The sequence below is a fragment of the Amblyomma maculatum genome, chromosome 6, assembly GCF_055883805.1.
Source record: "Amblyomma maculatum isolate TAMU_Amacu chromosome 6, ASM5588380v1, whole genome shotgun sequence".
Taxonomy (NCBI): domain Eukaryota; kingdom Metazoa; phylum Arthropoda; class Arachnida; order Ixodida; family Ixodidae; genus Amblyomma; species Amblyomma maculatum.
In genome coordinates, this window is record NC_139349.1 from 54,399,259 (window position 1) to 54,418,415 (window position 19,157).

Consider the following 19,157-nt stretch of genomic DNA (forward strand, 5'->3'; position numbering starts at 1 on the left):
AGTTTGAATAGCCGCTTAGAAGAGACCATTCACACTCTGTGTGGTCAAAAGGCGGGATTATTCCCCTTTAAAGCCGATATCTACGAATATTTACTGTTTACGGAAGGGTCACAGATGGCACTAAGTAGAAAAAGCTGCTCCAATAGTCATAGAAGGCTTTTGTTGTAAATCTTAAGATGACCTCTCTGACAGGTATTAGACGCTAAGTGCATAGCCACAGAGTTTATGTTTCTAGTTATTTAATGCATACATGCAGTTTGTTTTCTTCCTTTATAGCAATGCTGAAAAAGTCTATAAGCACCCTGTATGCACTTTTTTGTTTGCCTTTTACAAAATAGGAAAGCGTAAATTGATCGCAAATATATCAAATAAAACGAAGGAGTCTGAGCTGAAGTAAATGTGCTTTAAGGCGCCTAGCTGCAAAACAGATCATCTTTATGCCACATTTCATTATTTAACACGTTTATCTCCAACTTTGTTTAATTTTTCTTTCTTCATTACATTTATCACAACAATCAGCTCATCATCGTTTTCTCCATGTCCGTTTTATCCTCAACTGGAATAGAACCCAGCGATGAATTACGTGAAAATGCGCCTTTTACATCTGCTACGAAAGGAGCATTTTGTATCGAAGTCTTACAGCTCTAAACATGAGCGCGTTTGCGCGTCTACCGCAGGTTTCTGACCTACGGAGATCGCGCGCCCACATACGAGCGAGTAGCCGTTTGTTTCTCCTTCTCAGGTCCTCGTTCTTCCCGCAGCCTGAGTTACTTCGACGTGTTTTCCATCAACGCCTGCGATAGAGCGTCTTCGCGCGCACACCACCCCATCGAATCGCATCGTTCGCGCCTATATATCCCCTCCCGGACCCTCCTTTCCACGGGTTTCACCGCGAGCGTGTTTTCTCGCGTCTCTGCGCGCTGCGCCATAGGTGATCGTATACGGGGCCTTCCTTGTGGACTTTTATAACGCCACCATCGCCGGGCCAAATCGAATCGCGGCGGCCATAAAAGCTCGCCGCCATAGCCACCTTTCCTGTAGCATGGCGTTCGTTTCTGTCTGCTGGTGGCCCATACCAACCCCGCCTTCCAAACCGCCCTCTCCTTTGCTCGACGCCCTCTCGTCGGCTCTGTTGCTGGCGCCGGTGTGCCGAAAAGGCCAACGGGATGGCGACGGAAAGGCTGGCCGGCGTAATTCCAAAAATCCAATTTATGTAATCAGCTTTTGTGTCGTGTTTTCTTGGGAGTCGGGTCTTTCGTGGGCCTGCACCCCACTCGCCCTTTGGCGCCGTTCGCGGGACCTGGAGGAGGCGGTAGAAAAACGGCCGCTTAATGGAGTGGAGGTTTCGGCCTCAGTGTGGATATGCAGTGCACACTGGTGCTGCATCGCAGCTTAGTGTAACGGTTCATTGTAGTTCAGTGAGTTCGGTGAAATATTTCGCGGGAGAAAATCATGAAGTAAGGTTACAGAGAAGATTAAAAATAGCGTTAAATGTTCTTTTTTTTTTAGTTTTTCTCTCTCTCTGTGTGTGTGTGTGTGTGTGTGTGTGTGTGTGTGTGTGTGTGTGTGTGTGTGTGTGTGTGTGTGTGTGTGTGTGTGTGTGTGTGTGTGTGTGTGTGTGTGTGTGTGTGTGTGTGTGTGTGTGTGTGTGTGTGTGTGTGTGTGTGTGTGTGTGTGTGTGTGTGTGTGTGTGTGTGTGTGTGTGTGTGTGTGTGTGTGTGTGTGTGTGTGTGTGTGTGTGTGTGTGTGTGTGTGTGTGTGTGTGTGCGCGTGTGAGAGAGAGAGAGAGAGTTTTGCTATTTCATATGCTGTGTTTGAAGCTTGCTGTTCCTTTCGTGTTTTAATAGTTTTTTCTTTTCGTATTGTTTAAGTTTTATCTCCCGCTTACGAGATGGTATAGGTGCTTCCAGGTGGACTAACAAGCTTGATTAAAAAGAATACCGCATAGGATGGGGCCAAAGAAATAGAATTTGAGATTACGAGCGCTAAACGTCAACGTCCTGGACTAACAAGCACTAGATGCTATGGACTTACTAGAACACTCTTTCTTTACGAAGGATCTGGACTCAACATTTACTGCAATGTATCAAATTTATTTTAATTTCATTTCATTTCAAAAGTTTTTTCGTATACATCGCTGATGACTTAGGGAGCGTAAATAGCTTTCTATACACGTAAAGCGATTCCACTTTAGGGGTTTGTTCGGACAAGGTCAAGTTTACGTCCGCGCGACGCGTAATTGTTCTACAACCTGCCTGACAGCACACATATGCACCAACAACGAAGACAATCGGCTTATCGTAATCCACGCATTTGTGCACGACTGCGCGCTGTGCAGACATGCACTTGCGCGTGTATGCTCGCCTGTTTTTGCCATCACACAACAGATCGACGGGGTCACACCTTTCAGAGAGCAGTGCATTTCCCAGGGCTCCCGCTCCGTGCGAGCCTCGGCATCCAGTGCCTCAACGCAGCGACGAGTGCGAGCGTACAGCAACGTGCGGTGCCCACCACCTCCGTGTCCCCGTATCGCATTCTGGCCCTCTGCTTCCTTTCGCGGGTGGCGGCGGCCGACCCGCCTAGAGAGCGGAACTCTTAATAGTGTTTCTGCGGCCTCTGGCGACAATAAAGCGAATGAGTTATGGGACACAAAATTACACCTGCGATCGTCTCGCGCTATACGCCCGGGCATTATACGCCAGCGCTCCGACGTCGACGTTCCCCAATATGTCGGTGCCGGCGTGAGGAAACCGCTCACGACCTTTCCGCCCGCGCTGCTCCCCATGTATCCCCTTACTTTCTCTCGTTCCCTAGCCATTTTCCCCCTATACTTTGCTGTCGTTTTTTTTTTTTTCATTTTTTTTTCAGCACTATTTCTAGTCCCAGAGATATACGAAGCTTTTATTATTACTCCATAAAGGCTTGCGGCCGTCATTAGTTTTTCAACGATTTGAGCTTCTGGACAGGGGAACAATAAGAATAACTGCGTCAGGTGTCTGCAAACCGACAAAAGAATATTGTTCATGAGTTGTTGCAGTGGATTTCGGGGATTCCATCAAAGCGCTGTATAGATATCAGCGCAGACGTAAGCGAATACATTATCGACAACAAAGTTTGGGAAAGTGTTGTGTACATGTCTTCCGCAACCGTATAGTCCTGCACTCAGCCGGATCTTAATAATATACCCCTTGAACGATGTAGGCATTTAGCTCCTAATCGCACGGTAAATTGATATTTGATATCCAATCAATGGATGCCACTCCGACGGGCATTCGCTGTGCGCACGTCGCAGACTCGTTTGTGTGCTGCTCAGCCTGGCTGCACGTAAATAAAGATGGTATAAATATCCTGCAGATATAGTTTATTTTTCAGTGCATGTTTGTGAGGTTCGAGAGTTACCGATTTATATTTCAACCCCATTTTCGTTCCGGTTTCGCATCTCCATACTATTAAGAGCATTAAATTCTTGATAAGATCAGCGTGTGACATATGATTGGCGTGACGCAAATCTATTCTTTACGAGCGCAGTTGTTCTCACTCATCAAAGCATGCTTCAATCACAGTTATTTTCGTAAACGAGCATATAGACATGTCAGAGGGAGTCAATTAACCGCGTTTTCTTGTACTCGTATATGAACTGTTGGGGTTTCCTTTCGCCCGGTACGCTCCATCTCTGGTGTCGTTCGCACACACAATAAAACAACTTAAAACGAATTAACTTCGCGGCCCATTTGCATACTTCAAAATGGGACTCAGGATGCTTTCGGCAGCGTAGTCTCCTTTGCGTATAGCTTTAAAGAAGAGAAAATCACAAGAAAACGCTCTCGCCGAATTACCTTCGCGTATAGCCGCGGTAAACACTTGAGACGGCCGTACCTCGATAGTATTTCTTCGTAATTTTCTGCCGCCTTATTTCCTCTGCTTGTTTTCCGCGTTGCTATAGGGGCACCAGAATTCACCTCGGGCTTCCGCGGGCCCAAGAGGCAGCAAACGCTGCTGCATTGGCGGTGAAGAAAAAAAAACAGGGGCCATGAATAATGCATGGCCATTTTCAAGGTGATGCCATTATGGAAGACGCTGCTCGTGCCGCCGTTCCTTTTCACTGCCTCTTCCGCGGCGGCAGCCGAAAGCACGCGGCCAATTTATTCCCTTCTACATAATCGGGCACGGGACCGTGCTTCAGCACGGGTTTCCAGTTTCTTCTGAGAGGAAACCCCGGCGCAGGAAATTAGGTGTTTTCGAAACTCCTCCGTTCCTTGCTTTGCTGCTGCTCCATGGGAAAACGTGATAAACAAGGAGCCAAGTGGATGGGTATTTTTGTTTTCGTTTATTGTAATCGCTAATATTTGTATAAAACTGGGTTCGGGGATGCAAAATGAAGCAGTGGAAAGACCGGGAAAATGACGTACAAATATGGCGCGCACGACTCCCGTGCACGTAATGAAATATCAATTGATCAATGAGCAAAAAAAAGAAAAACTTTATTGATTTATTCGTCTTGATGCTCATGTGTAAATGTGCCCAACATTCGTGAGACTGCCGCTTGTGTGCATGTATGGATTCCGTTTTTAACGGATTCGATTCTCTGATGCTTCACTGTATACAGCCCCCGCGCGGGTGTAATTGCAGTGAACAGTGACGACGTAGTATACAATCAATTGACGCATATCCTGGGCGCAGTTCGGCGCCTAACCAGAGTGTGCGGGCGCGAGCGCAGGCGCAGGCTCAAGCTCGAGCACAGAAGTTTCAAGTTGCGACTTTCAGTGTCTACCGTCCGTATCTCTAGACACCCGACTCGCTGAGCCGCTATCGTTATGCGAACGCATGAAAATTCGGATTTATACGAAGTCGCAAACTCGGCCAAGTATGGCTTCATTGTGTGTGTGTGTGTGTGTGTGTGTGTGTGTGTGTGTGTGTGTGTGTGTGTGTGTGTGTGTGTGTGTGTGTGTGTGTGTGTGCGTGTGCGTGTGCGTGTGCGTGTGTGTGTGTGTGTGTGTGTGCGTGTGCGTGTGCGTGTGCGTGTGCGTGTGCGTGTGCGTGTGCGTGTGCGTGTGTGTGTGTGTGTGTGTGTGTGTGTTTGCTTGTTTGTTTGTTTGTTTGTTTGTTTGTTTGTGAAGAACAACGGAAAAAGTAAAAACGGCCTCCCCTAAAGCAGCATCTGCGCAAATTTAAGTAGAAGGCTGCGCATATTCATTCGGATTCTTCATATCGTCTGATCGGTTCTTTCCCACCTTATCTCTGTACTTCAAAGTATTTTGATTTCTTTTTTAGAGAGCTTGGCGGTGGCAAAGGAAGGCTGTAGTCGGGTTCGCAGTCATCAATAAAGGAATGGCGGTAGATATCGCACAGCAGGGTCGGGGACGCTCCTGCTTGACGTCTAGGAAGCGGCGCCGGTGAATACATATATACGCCACGTGCAGAGCGTAACGCCAGCGCGAGCGAGATGCGCGCCGGATTCGCCGAGCGTCGAAATCTCGTCGGCTGGCGTCTTTCCGACGACCAGGTGACGGTCTCCGGCTTTCAGGCGTTCCGTCGGGAGAGGCTCCTTTCAGAAGGGTGCCACGGATCGGGCCGCGTTGCCCCGTGAGTGCTGATGCGGGGCCCATTTGCTGCGCCCGCGGCTGTCAGGCGCAGCTGCACGGAGACATAGCACCCTACCGGAGCCGATGTGAAGAGAGAGAGAGAGAAACACGATCAACGTTACCGGTTGGAGGGATCGAATTTTCGACCTGGGAGAGAACAAAGTTACGAGCCACGTCGTTGCTGAAACGTCTCTTTATCTTTCTCGTCCTCCAGTTTTCCCTTTCCTTTTGTTCTGTAATTTCTCGGGTTGCCAAACTGCTCAACATTGTTTTCGCAGTGGGAACATATAAATTCCCCGAAGTATATAGGTCTCATATCAGTTGCCTCCTGTTTGATGGTCTCCCATCTCTCAAGCATTCTTCCTCCGTGCCTGCAGTCGTTCTTTCCTTTTTTCTTTTTTTTTTTCTTCCTGTGCGTATGTCTGTTTAGCGCACCGTCTAGATGGAAAATAAAAGCGCCGGGTCGAACGCCACATCCAAATATCTATCTATGCGTAAGTGCAACGCCGAAAGTCATAAATCAGTGGTAAGACCCCTGTAGTGTTGCTGCGAAGTGACATGCCTTGTTTTAAGTTCAGTCATTCTCTCATTGTTGCCCTAGAAAGCGTGAAAAGCATTGCAAATGCGCGTAACGCAACAAGTTAATTTGAATGTAAAACTACTGCTGTAAGCAGTGTAAGGAATGTATCGTGCACATTGAAGTATATTTTATTTGGGTTAATTAGGAGGTTATGCTTAACCAGCTTCGTGTTTCTCATCTTTCAGCTTGACCTGAATATCAGTCCTCTTGAAAGGAAGGTACCCAGACGAGTTTTTTCTTCTTGTTTTCCTTCTGCGCTGAGGGACGCATGCGAGCATGAAGGGCTTGCAGCTCGCGGAACAGGCACAAGCCTTTCGCTGGATCGTGTTTTGAAATCATCCACCAGATGCAGCTTGGCAGGAATACGGCCATGTGCAGTTCTACGCTGCCGAAATATGAAGGCTTAAAAGAAGAAGCCTCTTCAGGAAGGGCAGATTAGCACCAACCGAGGGTTCCATCGATTGGCCGTATCTCTCATGATCTTCGCTTGGGCCACGTGCGACGCCTCAACGAGCGGCGTATTCATAAAACTGGAATCCGGCCTTGCGCCCTCCTCTCGTGAGTGCGCGTTCAGTGTTGCTCAGTAGTGCCTGGTTATGTTGGCAGCACGGCTTTTGTTCCTCGGCAGCCAACGGTGTATATGCATAAGGTAGGAAGAGTGGGGGCATGGCCAGGGTGAAGGAAAGGAAGAGGGAAAAAGCAGCTTCAATTACGCGTCCTGGCTTGGCCAGTTGTAAATCACCTGCGCCCTGCGCGGCCTCGTAAAAGCGGTGCGGCTTTAAGGGAGCGCGGCAGAAAAACATGTATAAAAGTGCGCAAGCTGAATTTCCTGCCCGGCACACGTACTTTCGGGCAGACAATGAGTGACTGCAGCTCGGCTCTAGCGAAGCTGGGCTTCCTCTGAAGAGCCACAGGCCTTCTCCCTCGAAGAGTCGCTAGTATATAGGAGCGGGATTTAAAGAGGTTCGGGAAGAGAGACGGCAAGAAAAAAAAAAAAAAAAAAAGAGGCAGTGAATATGCTTCTCGTCTTACCGGTGCTGCCCTTGCGTATATATTGTGAACGGAAGGGGAGAAATCGAGCGAACCGAGAGTCAACCTAGAAAATTTAATTAAAAACCGCAGCTTTCTTTTGGCAGCCTTCTTTTGCCGGGCGCATATGGTTGGCGCTTCCTTTCAAGGGAGAGCTGGAATGCAAGTCGCTGCCTCGCGAGCGCCGACGACGTTCCAGTGCTGGCCACCTTCGGCTTTAATCGTCGTATTCGTGTGAAGGGGCAGCCATTTTTTTTAATATTTATTATAAACCGACTTTCCGGTTTGTGTGACGGATTGAATGTGAATGTGATGTGGCGCACGTGAAGTTCAATGTCAATGAGGTCATTCGGTAAGGAATCGACCGCGTATACTTAGCTTCCAAAGTTAAGCTGCGGAGAAGAATATTATAGGCCTCGACGTAACCCGAAGAGCGAGCTTAAAAAAAAAAAAAAGTATATGTTGCTTACGCGCCGCAACAAGAATAAACTTTCGTTTCTACTAAGACAATTTTTTTGCTAAATATATACGGCAGGAGACAACTGATGTTTGTGCGCGAAGCAATTGACTTACTTATTTGCCGTCAAACAAAATAACCAAACCTGGAATTAGGTCTATATTCTCCAAAACGCTGCAGTCAAGTGCGGTGCTTTGCGCATACATTATCCGAACAAAGAAATAAGTTCTATGGCACCAAGGCCGCTTTTATTATTAAGAGAGCCTCCCTCTCAAGTGCCTCCTTCTTTACCCCACTCTTCATATAAGCGATCGTATTTATCCCCTAACCTGCATTTTTAATCTTGTGAAGCCCTTTCTCGTTCCTCTCGCAGTACCTGACGAATATATAAGTGCAATGTGAGTCGACACTTCACCCCCCCCCCCCTCCCCTTCTCCTATTGCCTCACACACATCCCCGCCGCATATCGTTTAATTTCTGTAGGCGACGCGTTTCCCCATATTGGGTTCTGCGGTCTAAACGCGAGTCGCAAAGCCTCCCATGTCGAAAGGGAGACGCGGCGAATATAAGTAAAATTGAAGATGAGTGGGATCCGGCCAAAGCTGAGGCAAAGAAAAAGTGGTATAGAGTCCTACGCACTTCGTACTTGCCCTGCATGCTCATAGCACGAACAGGCTCATTAATTTTTGTTTCCTTTCTGTGTGTGTGTGTGTGTGTGTGTGTGTGTGTGTGTGTGTGTGTGTGTGTGTGTGTGTGTGTGTGTGTGTGTGTGTGTGTGTGTGTGTGTGTGTGTGTGTGTGTGTGTGTGTGTGTGTGTGTGTGTGTGTGTGTGTGTGTGTGTGTGTGTGTGTGTGTGTGTGTGTGTGTGTGTGTGTGTGTGTGTGTGTGTGTGTGTGTGTGTGTGTGTGTGTGTGTGTGTGTGTGTGTGTGTGTGTGTGTGTGTGTGTGTGTGTGTGTGTGTGTGTGTGTGTGTGTGTGTGTGTGTGTGTGTGTGTGTGTGTGTGTGTGTGTGTGTGTGTGTGTGTGTGTGTGTGTGTGTGTGTGTGTGTGCGTGCGTGCGTGTGCGTGTGCGTGCGTGCGTGCGCGTGCGCGAGCTATCATAATACTTACCTGCCCTGTATATCCTGCCTCAAGCACCTATGCTGCGAAAGATGCGTAAGGAACTCTACAACAAGCTCTATATAGGTTAGTTGACGTTGCCAGCGCTTACCTCGTACTTGTAACTGATAGGTCAGCAGCTTCCTAGGCGAATGTTTTGTGTCACGTCATCTTTCATAATTTCTTTTTTTTTTATGTGTTGGTGTATCACGTGTCGCTCGACGTTATCCTCCTTCCTGACTCTTTTTCTCGTTACTTCGCTACCCAATAACGGTTTTCTGTCAACGCACAATATGTAAATAAATGTGACGAAGAGAGATGTGAAAAAATCTCAATGGATGTTTGCCGCCGTGTGACACAAGAACCAGCGACACCTGTCGGAATACAATCATTTTATATTATAACAGTATAACAGTACACGAGGTTGACACGCAAATGTGTTTTCCACTACTTTTACTAGAACGACGCGTAATCTAGGGGCGGACGCAGGTAGCGCTGCGAAAGGCGACATACTTATATACTCCGACTCTCCGGCCACGCATTCCTTCGCTTCCTCCATCACACCTTCCACGTTGGCAACTCTCCAGATGTTTTTTTTTTTTTTTCCAGTCACATAGACGTCCTCGGATGGATGTTTAATTTCCTTCCCTCAATGACAGTTCCGGCTGGTATAGAAGATCGCAACAGAAGTGAAATACGGGTTATATGGCTGTGAAAACATGAAACCTGCTCTTTGGTTTCTGAAACATGAATGGGTGTACTTTATATTAGTATACGCCGGCAACTGCCACTCGCCATGTGTAAGAGAGAAGCAAGCGTTTAGTGCGGAAACAAAACCCAATCACGAATCTTCTGTGAATCCGCTGCCAAGCTCAGGAAAAATAAATAAATAAATAATAATAATAATAATAATAATAATAATAATAATAATAATAATAATAATAATAATAATAATAATAATAATAATAATAATAATAATAATAATAATAATAATAATAATAATAAAACAAAAACGAAATAAACTTTGGAGTAGAGTGGATTCAAGCCCAGAAATTTCTCGCAAGAAGCGAGTATACGGGACCTCGTAGCTATCGCCGCAGCCGATCACCCTGCGTGTTAAGCAGCAATGCACTCTCGCGCTGTGCATTTGAACGTCCTTGCCCCCGTCATCTTCGATCTGTGCGCAAAAGGTTTCGCAAGTCCTACTCGGTTTAACTAGACGTGAAAACAACGTCAAAACCCGACAATTCCTTGTTTTATTTTTTAATAGCTTTCATCTTCGGGCAGTTCCTTTAACACTTCTGGAAGCTCTCGATGCATAGGCAAAAAAACGTTTTCACGGAGAGTGCACATAGGTTGTTTGCTTACACCTGCACTGCACTAAACGAGAAAGCTGAAAGCGTTTCCGCGCGTTCACGTGAACGTCTTAGAAGGAAGGTGAGAGTGATAATAAGAGAAAGGAAAACTGCAATGCGAGGCCCACGTTATAAGGGAGAGAGCTCAGAGAGCGAACGGAGGAGGCTCTTCCTACTCTGTTCGAGTCTGGCATTAAATATACTGCTTTTAATTCCGGCGAGTATTCACCTCGCAGGAGTAAAAAAAGAAAAAGAAAGAAGACGAGAATGAGGCATACGATCGCACAGGAAGGTGATGGAGGAGAAGAAGCAAAGGAGAAAAGAGAGCACTAAGAGCAGCAAGATGCTGCCGACAGAACGACGAGGAGTGCATATACAGCTTGGAAGCGGGTGAAGAGGGATGCGTGCGGAGCTGGATGGAGAAGCAAGACACTGCCACAACCTTTCCCTCTCTCCCTCTCTCTCTCTCTATCTCTCCCCGTTGGGTGTGCGCTGCACTGTCGGTCGTGGCAGCGGCTGCTGCGGCTGAGTCGCGAAAGCGCTCCCCTCTTCTCCCGGTCGGCGGCCGTTGACAGGCCGGCTCATTCGTCGGCGGCGGCCACGTCGTGTACACCTCGCCGCCAGGGACGAAGGGGCGGGAACAGAGAGGCAAGAAGAAGCGCCTGTTTTTCGGTAATTGAACAAATTCCGCGCGCTCCGAGCATAGCGGAGACGCAATTAGCCTTGGAGGAACGGCGCTGCGGCCGCGTCTCTCCTCCTCATCTTGTCTTTCTGCTTCCTCTCCAGCTTTCTCACTTTCTCCCACTCTTTCGGCAAGTAAAAACCTACTGGGCTCACGGCGAGTGTTATGCTGGTACAGCGTGCCGTGTTGGGACGCGTTCAGCGCCGCACCACTTGGCCGCTGTGTGACGCAAACGCTATCTGTGATTAAACAAGAAAAAAAAAAGTAAAGAGGCAGGAGCGCGAGGATTGCTGTGGCTCATCCCCAAACTCGACAGGCTCGCGCAAGCCGAGGTGTGAGAGCAGGTGTACGCGGGGAGAAGCTTCGCCGTGGTTTTGACGGTCATCCCGCGTATCCTTCATACCTCATGGAGTTCCGCGTAGGCTTCAGACACTGTGAACTATTCGGGGGCTTTTAGCGGGGGTTATTACTAGTGGGAAGCGGGTCCGAAATGAACGTTTCGGGGATATTTACACCACTTGTATGAGCGTCGTACCATCGGTGTCAGTTTTTGATGGTCTGTCCGCCATTTTCCCTTATGGTGTAGAAAGCGGAGTCAGGAACCTACTGCACGAGTCAGAGCACAGGTGGGTAAGTGAGCAAGAATAGTCACAGGCTAAAAATGACTAGCAGCTTACCGGTATCGCTAAAGAGAAAAGTACATAACAGTTGCATCTTACCTGTACTCACCTATGGGGCTGAAACGTGGAGGCTAACCAAGAGAGTTCTACTTAAGTTGAGGACAACCCAGAGGGCTATGGAACGCAAAATGGTAGGGGTAACAACATTAAGAGATAGGAAGCGTGCAGTGGGCCAGATAAATAACTCAGGTTACCGACATTCTAGTGGAAATTAAGAAGGAATGGACATGGGCAGAACATGCATAGTGCGAAGAGAGGATAACCGATGGTCGCTTAGGGTAACAAACTGGATTCCAAGGGAAGAAAAGCGTATCAGGGGGCGGCAGAAAGTTAGGTGGGCGGATGAGGTTAAGAAGTTCGCAGGGGTGAAGTGGATGCAGCTAGCACAGAACCGGGGTAAGTGGAAAAATATGGGAGAGGCCTTCGCCCTGCAGTGGATAGTCAGGCTGATGATGACGAAAGCACTGCTATTCGCTCTGTCGGAAGAAGTTGAAAAACGAAGGGCGTTTGGCAAACTCTTTCTTTCAATTTCTTGTTCAGGTGACAAGGCGCTCCACCTGCACGTTGGTACAGCTAATGCAGTTTTAATTAGAATATTATGAGTAATCATTCCCTTGGCATGCTTGAAATGTGATTGAGGACAGTGAGAACATTGAGGAAAACGTGCTTCCAAGCATGTGTCTTCTGGCGCTTGTTGGGAGAAAGGGAGAAGAGCGCATTAGTAAACAAGTTGCTATTAATAAATGGCTTCGACGTTCACTGAGTAGTAAACGCGGCTGAATCTCTCGTTGCCTGCAGTGTTTCTTGCAGGAATCCACTGTACCTTTGTCTGTAGAGGTTGTTTTTTCCTGTCGTTTTGATATTTTTACCTCAGTGTACATATGTAGGCCGTAAATGGCTAATACCCCACAGTGTCGCTGACTTTCCCGTTCAACACGGGTAACCAACCTGTAAGGTTTTTTTTTTTTTTTTTTTTTTTTTTTTTTCTGAAACTTCAATGGTTAATGCCGTGCCACAGATTGTGCAAATAGCCACTCTTGGAATCCGCTGCCCTCGCACTCCCAACCTATGCATTTAACTCAAGCGGCTCATTTTAATTCTCTACGGTGAAGCAAGCCTACAGAGACTCCATGCCGCAGGCGGGGCATGCAATTACACCGTCGATTAGGTTGTCAACTTGCGCGCTCGGAGCGGAGTTCCGAAGAAACCGCATTATTCCACCGCGTCCAGATCAATACCGCGTTCTTCGAATTCGCCGAAGTGGTCGACATTCGAAAGTGCGAGAGCACAACACGAGCACGCTCGCGCGCCGTGTGTCTTAAGCGTTAACCTTTAACTCGAAATCGATGTGACCTATCAATCCACCGCGTCGTGACCCGCTTCGTGGCTTCCGCGCGTGCAAAGATTCTGCAGCCGCCTTTTGCCGCTTTGTGCTGCCTCTTTTTCGCTGATTTCAACGCTGTGTACATTTCTTTTCAAGAACACTCCGAGTAAACATGCCTGCAGTTCTGTATAGATTGTATAAAAGCTCTCTTAAACCCTCTCCTCGTCTGTCTCGTTGGTATTGCCGGAGTATTAGCAGAGTCCTAGCTCCGAAACTTCTCCTCGGTGAAAGTTTTACCCCAAACCTCCAAAATCCGTTGCTGGTTCGAAGCGCGCAGTCTGTCGGTTTATAGATCTCCCCGGTGTTTCTTTGATTGTCGAGCGGAGCGCGATGCTGTGTCGTCTTTTAGAGCTGCGCACACCGGGCCTGGCTGCGCATGGGGAACAGATTTAATTCAGGTTCCGAGTGCGGTTTGTGATCCGCGGGGACTGGAACCTCAGTGCAAAACACTCCAGAGGAGGTGATTAGACCGCTTTTGTATTTTTGATGTGTCTCTCGAATGAACCAACTGTACAAAAGCGGAGCAGATCGGGAAAAGCGGGTATACGTGAGGATCCGCTATCGTTTCGTCGCAATGTACTCATCGGCAGGGGCAAAAAACAGAAATAAGAACATTTCTATCGCTGCTGATTTCAGTCCCTTCAGAAATATCATCGGAGCGAAAATGCTGTGAGGGTTATTGCAAGATAGAGATGACGTTTAATGTCTGATAATACGGTTAATAAGAGGTTGATCTACTTGTATATTCCAACTCCCCTGAGATGTCACGCTAGCAAGTACAAATGGATTAATTACGTTCATGACAACCCATTGACCCCACTCGCTCTCTAGAGCGTCTTCTTCGAAGGACATTTCTCGCTTCGATTTTGATGTGTATCTTATAGCATTGGCGATAAGTTGATAACACAGCGCAACTGACAAAGACATATAGAGAAAAAACTACAGACAGACACTGTTCTTTATCATTATTAATATTTCTTTTTTTACAAAATGAAGTTGTCAGCAATATGCACCATATTCGCATGACATATACGTACAACGGTCATGCTTTTCCTGCACCAGACACCAACCTGTTATTTGCCGTTATCAAGTAAACAATGTCAAGCTGACAGCCACGCCTTTCGCTATCGATAGCGTACCGACCGATATATACACGCATTGCCTTCCGCCGACAAGCAGCATAGCATATGGTTTTGGCCTCGGTAGATCCGTCGCCGTCTCGTCCCATGACGCTGAGGAGGGCTCCCGTGATCCGCTGCGGTATCCCGGTGGTGCTCGGCTTTTTCCCCGCGCTCGGCTCCATCTATACACTCGCGTCGTGCTATTAACGGGCCCGCCGGAGGCTTATTATAGAAGCTGATTGCCATGTGTGACCGACGCACTGGGCGTTGGCAATCAGGAGTGAGGCGTCAGGTGTATACGGCCACTGTGCACAGTCGCCGCGTCCAGGAGACGCCGTCGCCTGCAGGGAGATGGGATTAAAGGCGCTCCCCGCTAAGCCGATCACGGACTTGGTGGTGGCCGCCACTGTGTACAGCGCGCACATCGCCACCACGCGGCACGCGCGCGGAGCTGCGTATATGTGGTACGTACACCGGCACCTCTCATCCGTAGAAAAAACAAGCAGCTCGGAGTACGAGTTGTGAGCCGGCGGCGAGGACGCTGCAGGAAGAAACAAACTGTGGGCAGCACGCGGGCTCGCGTGTGTCTGCGGATGTGTGTGCTCGGGCGTCGGAACACTTCTGTGTTTTCCAACGCTTTTCCCCATTTTCCCTCTTTGCTCTCCGTCGCGGCGTGCCTCGTGGGCACGAATTAGGGACAGGCGTCCCTCCACTCCCTATCCGACTGAGCTGCTTGCGGGAGGTAAGCGCCCTGGGAGCCTTGAGCACGCCTGCGCTGTACGCTCTCCCCTGAGCTGTCTCCCGCAAGAACAAAAGACGCCCCAGGGCCCTCAAGGTAAACAGTGTTGCTCTCCCTAGCATTCCGTCCGCTTCCTTTTTTTCTCCCTTCTCTTCCTGTGCTTTTCTTGCGCCGGTTTTTGTCTCTGGTAGGGATTAAAACGCAAGGACGGTGCGCTAAAAGGTAAATGTACATAAGCATGCAGGCACGCACGTACTTTGTGGAATGAGGGAGAGATCACGAGGTGAGAGTGGCCCGATTGCCTGCCTGCCAACGTAGACGTGGCTTTTTTTTTTCTTTTTCGTCGTAGGGAGGGGGGGGGGGGTAGGGAGGGAGCAGAGGAGAGAGTTGGATCTGGCCGGGACTTGGGCTGCAGGGCTCAACTGACGTCACCGTCAAGGTGCTGCGCTGACGCGAATTTTGGTCCCCAAGGCGCGGAGTAGCAAATTTATTTTTCTAGCATCGAGGTGGAACGAACCGGATTATTTCGCGCCACACGACGACAGGAGACTGGTAATTTGGTTAGCGTCAGCGGTTCTTTTGCAGGGGCACATTTTTTTTTTATCTTTGTCTGCGTTCTTTAGCTTGTTGTTTCTATCAAAGGTTCTTCGCACTCATTTGAGATCCGTTTCTCTTCTTTCTTCATTAAGGTTGCCACAGCGGCAAACACACGAAGGAGGAACGAATTGTTGGCAACCGCATTAGTGGCTTTTCAACAGAGAGGCGGCAGTTCGTCGTTGTCTTAGTTTTCTGTTCGTATCTGTTAATTCTGTGAAGCAGTTAGCTAAGATATCAACGTTTTAGGAACGGCTGGGGAGTTGCCGCCATACTAACTGTGATTTGGTGTTCGAAAGTTTTTTGTGCTTAGTTTGATCAAGTGCGAATATTACACGAGGCTAAACCTAGCATTACTGATACCACCGTTCGTTAACTGCTGGAAAAAGAACTTGTTAAGGAGAAAGGTAAAAACGAGGGGGCTGATCAGACGTATATCGCAGGATACCCTAATTAGACGGAGGTAAAGGAATCACAAAGGTGCTGTGGGAAGGTGAGATGTCAATAATAATTGGTTCACAGGAAGGGAGAGGCGCCAACAGTCACACTTGTTTCTGTGGACACCTGAACCGCGCCGTAAGGGAAGGGAAGAAAATGGGAGATGAAAGTGGACAGAGAGAAAGAGGAGCGGTAGGGGAGGGCTACGGAGTAATTTCGACCACCTGGGGATCTAACGTGCGCTGACATCGAAATGGAAAGCTGGGCATTTAGGTTGACCCTGAAAAGAACCCATCTGTGTGTGTGTGCGTGTGTGTGCGTGCGTGTGTTTTCTAGCAGCCGGATCACTGCAGGCAAGTAGTGTTCTCCGCGTTGCGTTTTCTGGTAGTAGCCGATCAACGCAGGACGCTATTTAATCAGTTTTTCCCGGGACACAGCGCCGCGAACAGACGTGGTCCCTCGGGCTCTCTGGCGCCAGGGTAGCCACTGTCGATGCTTCAGGCTTGATTCAATTGCCGTCGTCGTACGATCGCATTTGAGGTCGAACATTGCATCAGCGATGTGCGAGGAGTAAAAGCTGGGCTAGGCTACTAATTGTTCGAGTTAGTGGATGCGTCTCGAGACCAAACATCCTAAGCTTCTGAACAGCAGGAGCGTGACACACAATCCCCTTACAGGCCATGCACTGTGGCTGGCGTCAGTCCGGAGTCTCACTGCGTCAGCAGTCGCTCACAGGCGAGAGTTACTTGCCTGTGTCGGACTCCGTGAATTGATAAAACTTCCTCAGTGATGACTGCTTAACTACTACGCTTTTTAGCCGAACCACGAGATGCTCGAATGCTAAACCCAAGGATGCGGGATCGAATCCCGGCCACGGCGGCTGCTTTTCGATGGAGACAGAAAGCAAGGTGCCCGCGTGCTGTGTGATGTCAGTGCAAGTTGAAGAACCTCGGATTAATTTCGACCACCCGGGAGGTCGAAATTTGCAGTACCTCCACTACGGCGTCCCTCACAACTTGAGTCGCTGTAGGAGCTAAACCATACAAACCAAACCTCAACCAAACTACATTTTGTTGACGCGATCTCTAGCGCGAGGCATATAAGGTTGTTCCAGCTAAAATGAATCGCATTTTTTTTTTTCGAAGAGCCTTCTTCGATTTTAGAAGGAAGTTAATGGGGTCAGAGGCTATGTAAATATTCGCAAGTATTTTCTTCATTTGATTTACTTGAATAATTTCGAGTTTAACTAAGTAACTTTGAATGTTCTGGCGTGAATAGGAATCTGTTGGCCCATGCATAGATATGGCCCGACCAAGATTGTTCCGACGAAGTATATCTTACCATAGCGCTGTTTATTTAGCGTAAACAAAAGCTCCCGAAATTGTAAAAAAAAAAAAAAAAAAAAAAAAAGAACATCTCGCGGCAGCATACTTCCTGTCGCGGTTACCGCGGTTACACCGCGGTTACAGCGCTCTCGTTCGCGACTTGATAAAGTGCTGCCAGAATCGAGCCTTTTTTGCCACTTTCGACAGAGCTTCGCTTTGCTGCTGGTCGCGAGATAAGTGTCATCGCATGCTGACGGAATGCTTTTTCAATGTTATAAAACATAAATGCTAACAATTTTTACTTAGTTTGAATTCTGAAGAACGCGTAGGTTTCTCTTCAAAATTGGTCCATCATACAGGGGGCAACCTATATGAATGCGCGCCTCCAGCAGCATGCACGTCGGCGGTACATGGTAGGGTAATTTTTTGTGGACTGCCTCGTACATCCGGCGTCTTTGCTATAAGGATGCTGCCTCTTGGAAGAGTTGGAGACGACTATATAACAAATCAGAGACGAAGGATAGAACGCACGTTCACGTGGAGAAAAATACGTATTTGATTTCTTTCTTTCTTTCTTTCTTTCTTTCTTTCTTTCTTTCTTTCTTTCTTTCTTTCTTTCTTTCTTTCTTTCTTTCTTTCTTTCTTTCTTTCTTTCTTTCTTTCTTTCTTTCTTTCTTTCTTTCTTTCTTTCTTTCTTTCTTTCTTTCTTTCTTTCTGCGACAGCGTGAACGCATCACGCCACAGCACAGGGGGATATCGCAGATGAAGTGGCGTCAGATGGATGAGCAAGGAGTCCCAGGCAGCCATGACACCGACTTGGCAGAGGCCATCATTCGCGGGCTTTAAACCAACCAGCGGACGGACGAAACGACGCTTTCTTCATCCGCGCCGCGTTGGGGGACAACAGCAGCAGCCGCCCGCGGATCCTGACCGATCTGCGGCGGCGGCGGTGCTTCCGCGCCGTAACCGTATACGATCGGCCGTAGGAGCTCGGAATGTGTCGCTGCCACAGCGTCGCTGGCCATGCGCGCTCGAGATGGACAAGCCTCATTGAGAACGCTCCACGTTCCGTCTTCGCTTCCTCTCTTCCTCCGCCATTCTGCCCCGCGTCGGGTGACGCCGTGGCGCGGTCCCCCAAAATGACAACGTCGACCACTCGACGCACAGACAGGCTGGATTTTTTCACTCCCTGCATAGCTTTCTTTTCACTGTTTCCTCTCCCCTCACTCTTGCCAGTCCTCCTCTTCCATCTATGGTCACGTAAGTGTGGAGTCCCCAGCGCTCCAGTCGTGTGTTTCTTAACACTGCTATTTTGTTACTTTTTTTTTTTTTGGACTTCGATGTACGAACCGCTTGTGGTAGCAGTGAAGTGTGCCCTGCTTCTTGGCTGCGGTTCCTATCTCTCGCACGCATCTTCCTTATACTGCAAGGAAATCACTCAAGCAACCGCCGGAGTATTGGGCCCCTCTCGCTTTTAAAGCCCTCGTGACGAATTCTTGGTCCGCTTTTCACTGGATAGCCTCATTTTCTCCGAAGCACTTTATCCTTTTTTTTTTTTTTTTGTTTTGTCGTATGGCTTCATATCTGGTAGCTCAGTACGCTATGTTCGCTTCGTCCTTCCCCCATACCCTGGAGCTCGGCGACGGGTCGCCATCAAATATCGCCGAGGGGACGACAACTTCGATTTTTAACGGCCATGGTTGGCCTTCGGGCCGGTCGAGAGAGGCGATTCCAGTTTGGCGTGCCGCCTCCTTCAACTCTGTACACCTATAAGGATGCTCCTCGTCTACTGAGGAATCCCGTGCGCTTCGGGATGGAGGGAGAGATAGGGGAACGAAGAGGATCGAATGATGAGAAGTCCGCAAAGTGGACGATCATCTCTGGCCGGCCAGCCAGGACGCAGGATGACCAGTTTCGAAGCGCTATATTGGCGCCATTGCAACCACTGCGGACAAAGTGCGTCCTGGGTAGCGGCTGATGACGAAAAAAAAAAGTGCCAAAGCATTGCGCTGGCTCTCTGCAATCGCTTCGTATATGTACTGGACTCCATCCAGCCTGCCACAGAACGTCCTGAGTGCCTTGACTTGAGAAAG

The 19,157-nt window shown here is 48.4% G+C and overlaps 1 long non-coding RNA gene across 2 annotated transcripts in view; it reads right to left on the reverse strand.

Annotated features, from left to right (window-relative positions):
- LOC146185768 (uncharacterized) overlaps positions 1-19,157 on the reverse strand; it is a 180,943-nt gene that overhangs the window by 40,811 nt on the left and 120,975 nt on the right. The window contains exon 4 of one of the 2 annotated variants that reach the window (XR_014708036.1): positions 12,004-12,153. The exons of the other annotated variant lie outside the window; for it this stretch is intronic. This is a non-coding gene — a long non-coding RNA (uncharacterized LOC146185768). Of the gene's footprint in view, positions 1-12,003; positions 12,154-19,157 lie in introns of those variants that run through there. 2 annotated transcript variants of the gene reach the window in all.